This window comes from Dipodomys merriami, unplaced genomic scaffold, assembly GCF_024711535.1.
Source record: "Dipodomys merriami isolate MVZ:Mamm:240054 unplaced genomic scaffold, mDipMer1.0.p SCAF_150, whole genome shotgun sequence".
NCBI lineage: Eukaryota > Metazoa > Chordata > Mammalia > Rodentia > Heteromyidae > Dipodomys > Dipodomys merriami.
In genome coordinates this window covers 2009164-2013655 of record NW_027202827.1, presented here as the reverse complement: position 1 = coordinate 2013655, position 4492 = coordinate 2009164, and positions in this window count along the sequence as shown.

Genomic DNA, 4492 nt, shown 5'->3' with positions numbered 1-4492 from the left:
GCTTTGCATTCCTGAAATGAATCCTGTATGATATTGGTTTATGATTTTTTGGATGAATTGTTGAAGTCGATTGGCCAAAATTTTGTTGAGAAGTTTTGCATCAATGTTCATCAAAGAAATGGGTCTACAGTTTTCTTTCTTTGATGAGTTGCTGCCTGGTTTTGGGATGAGGATTATGATGTCTGCATAGAATGTGTTCGGTAGTGAACTTTTTCTTTCAATTTCATTGAAGAGTTAGAGGCGTATTGGTGTGAGCTCTGCTTTGAAGGCCTTGTAGAATTCCGCTGTAAATCCATCTGGTCCTGGACTTTTCTTAGCTGGGAAGTCTCATATTGCTGTTTCTATTTCAATGCTTGATATGGATCTGTTAAGATGGTTTAACTAATCTTGGTTTAGTTTTGGAATGTCAACATTTGCTAGGGAAAGGTCCCTTTCTGTCAAGTTCTCAAACTTATTAGCATAAAGTTTTGAGAAATATTCCCTTATAATATTCTGAATCTTGGTTGTTTCTGTGGTGATGTTTCCATTCTCATTTCTGAGTTTATTTATTTGGGTGTATTCTCTTCTTTTCCTGATAAGATTTGCTAAGGGTCTGTCAATTTTGTTAATTTTTTCGAAGAACCAGCTCTGTTTTGTTGATTCTTTCTATAGTTTTTTTGGATTCTAATTCATTTAATTCTGATTTAATTTTAATTATTTCTTTCTGTCTACTGGATTGGGGTTTATCTTGCTGCTCTTTTCAAGGAGGTTTAGATATGTCATTAAATTGTTGGTTTCAGATCTCCCCAATTTGTTGATGTAGCAGTTCAGAGCTATAAACTTGCCTCTGAGTACTGCCTTTGCTGTGTCCCAAAGGAGCTGGTAATTTGTGTGTTCATTTTTGTTGAATAGCATGAACATTTGAATTTCCTTTTTAATCTCTTCCATGACCCACTCGTGATTCAACAGTGTGTAGTTCAGCCTCCATGTGTTACCGTCCTTTCTTTGGTGGCTTTTGGTGTTGAGTTCTAGTTTTATTTCCTTGTGGTCAGAGAGAATGTAAGGTATAACTTCTGTTTCTGAATTTAGACAAGTTTGCTTTGTAGCCTAAAATGTGGTCTATTTTAGAAAATGTACCTTGTGCTGCTGAGAAAAACGTGTATTCTAATGCTCCTGGGTGAAATATTCAGTAGATGTCTGTTAAATCTTGTTGATCTCTGCAGCTGTTTAGATCTGTGGTTTCTCTGTTTAGTTTTTGCCGAGTTGATCTATCTAGTGGGGAGAGTGGTGTTTTATAATCCCCAACTATTAATGTATTTGCATCTATGTGGGATTTGAGGGAAAGTAGTGTTTCTTGGATAAATTTGGGTGCTACATTTTTTGTCGAATAGATATTTAGAATTGTAATATCCTCCTGCAGGAGAGAACCCTTAATTAGTATGTAGCGACCTTCTTTATCGCTTGTCACAAATTTTAATATGAAGTCTATTTTATCTGATATTAGGATTGCAACTCCTGCCTTTTTATGGGGGCCATTTGCTTGGTAGATTTTGTTCCAGCCTTTAGCATTGAAAATGTGTTTGTTTTTATGGGCAAGATGTGACTCCTGAAGGCAGCAGATAGAAGGAACTTTTTTTTTAATACAACTAGACAGTCTATGTCTCTTAATTGGAGAGTTAAGTCCGTTAATGTTGATAAAAAGGACTGAGTGGTATTTGGCACTTCCTGCCATGTATCCACCTTCTCGGGGTCTGTGAAAACTAGGTTCTTTCTATGGTTCTTGGATTCTCAGTTTGGGTGCAGTTTCTTGGCCTTTGTTGCGTTCTTCTTGGTTTTCTATGTGTAGGACATCTTTAAGAATCTTTTGCAGGGCTAGTTTGGTGGAGATGTATTGTTTCAATTTTTCTTTGCTATGGAAGGTTTTTATTTGGCCTTCAGTTATGAAGGAGAGTTTAGCTGGGTACAGTATTCTTGGTTGATAGTTGTTTGTTTTTAGGGCATGGGATACATCATTCCAGGCTCTTCTTGCTTTGATTGTCTCTGCTGAGAAATCTGATGTGATTCTAAATGGTTTTCCTTCATAGGTGATTAATCTTTTCTCCTTCACAGCTTTAAGGATCTTTTCTTGGTCTGAGTTGATCCTGTGTGGATTGTAATGTGACGGTGGGATGTCCTATTCTTTTCTGGTCTATTTGGAATTCTAAAAGCTTCTTGTATCTGAATAGGCCTGTCTTTTTGCATGTTTGGGAAGTTCTCTGTTAGGATCCTGTTAAACAAATTTCCTATACCAATAACTTCCTTTTCTATGTGTTCCTCTACACCCATTATCCTTAGCCTTATCACTAATATTTTATTTGAACTTTATTGTACAATAAACCCTGAATTTGCCTTGCATGTAAATGTGTGTGTACATGTGCACAAATGTGTGTGTGTGTGTGTGTGTGTGTGTGTGTGTGTGTAAGTGTGTGCGGTTGCCATGTTGCTTGCCAATGAGGACAGAGAGAGGCTGAAAAGTACTATGTTGCAATGTTGTTATTTATCAGTGTTCCATACTGTCATTTCAGTGGAACCACCCTTCTGTACATTATATTCATCAAATAATAACATCATCATAATTAAAGCATTTACAACATTAAGTTAGATAAAAGAGATCACTTTCAGCTCTTTGTATATGTTAGGCAAGAAGATACACATATATTTAAGTAGTAAGTTATTGCTGTAAGATGACTGTCAGTACAAAATATGTATTTGACCTCTTAAATTGGCTATACTTTTAAGATATACTCATGGAGTGAGTTTGACTGACTTGACCAAACAGGTATTACACTCTGGTTATTCCTGTGAAACTCAAGGTGGATTAACTCTTTCCGGATTTCTGTTGAAAATAACATTCTTTATAAGATAGTATCTATTCACACTAAGAATAAATCCCATATTTTTTAGGTTTGAATATCCGATCATATTGACTGAAAAACAGTATTGTGTATATGTTTGTTAGCTATACATTGCAAAAACAAATAAACAAAAAAAGCATGTGTCACCTCCAGATTGTGGATGCATTTTAAGTTGTATTTTACATACAAAGGTTTCTTCATTAATAGTACTTTTGTGGAAGTAACTATCACAACTTTAACAAATAAGGCTTTTTGAATATCTTTTCCAATATAAATAACATGCAAAAGCGAGTCTTGCAATTTCTGAAAACCCTTTGAATACTTTAGTGTTATTTCAGTTCATTGACTATACAGCTAAAGACATTTCTAAAATAAACATTGTTAAAATCTGAAAATGTAAGTGGGTATATAGGCTTTTTATGCATCATTTTATCAAAAGACAGTTTTTATGAAACTAAAGTATATAGAATAAAATAATGGAAGTGAATTGTGTGAGCTAATTTTTAGTATAACTTTGTTTTCTATTAGCACAGTCCTTTAAATGTACATGATGAAGTTAAATTATGCACTTTGTGACACTATGCTTTAGTTAGTTTTAGAATCTTTGTAGTTTTAAGAGTGAATTTGTAGTATAAATAAATATCTTTGGAAATGATTAGGATTAATCTTGTGTTTTGTTTCCTACTCCCAAGAAAAAGAGTTATTTTCAAGTGTTAACAGTTTACAATTGAATCTTCAGTATCATAAATTTTGAACAAATATAGTAGTATTGATGTCTTTTTTTGGGGGGGGGAGGGAGTCTGGTAGTGGGGCCTGAACTCTGGGCCTGGGCGCTGTCCTTCAGCTTTTCAGCTCAAGGATAGCGCTCTTCAACTTGAGCCACAGTGCCACTTGCAGCTTTTTTTCTTTTCTTTTTTTAATGTGGTGCTGAGGAATCAAATCCAGGGCTTCACGCATGCAAGGCAAGCGCTCTACCACTGAGCCACCTTCCCAGCCCTTTATGTCTTTTTAAACCAATTGTACTCACAAGTTGGAGAGGCTTTAATTCATTAAGATATGTGAGACTGCATTTTTGGGTACAAGAAAGGTAAAATATTTATCTAGGGTCAAAGGTGATTTTTATATGTCTTACTTTAATAGCATTTTAAAGTAGTACCTTTCTCTCAAAATGTTGGTATAAAAAGCAATCAAAATATTTCTAATGGTAAACAACTTAGTTGAGCTACAATGTGGAAATGATTGTTCCATAAGACCTGCAGTCTGTTTCCATCAGGAATTGGGAGGTCATTCTTTCCGAAATACAGTGTTAAACAGAGATAGGGTCCCCAGGCAGTGCAGTGTTCAGTGAAGGGATAGAATATGATTTCTGCTATTTTGACCTAGAAATCAAGAATGTTATACTTTAGCATTTCCTTTCACCAGGGAGGTATGCACTGATTATGAACTTTGAGTATTCATATTACAGTTCCCTATTTTCTAACAAAGATAAAGTGAAATATTATGAGTGTACATAATAATTCTGGGAAATTTTCCTAGAATTTGTAGACTAAGTGCTGGTATTTTAGTCATAAAATAGAATGAGGTTAATTGATACAGTGGGAGATGAACCTCAGGCTAAC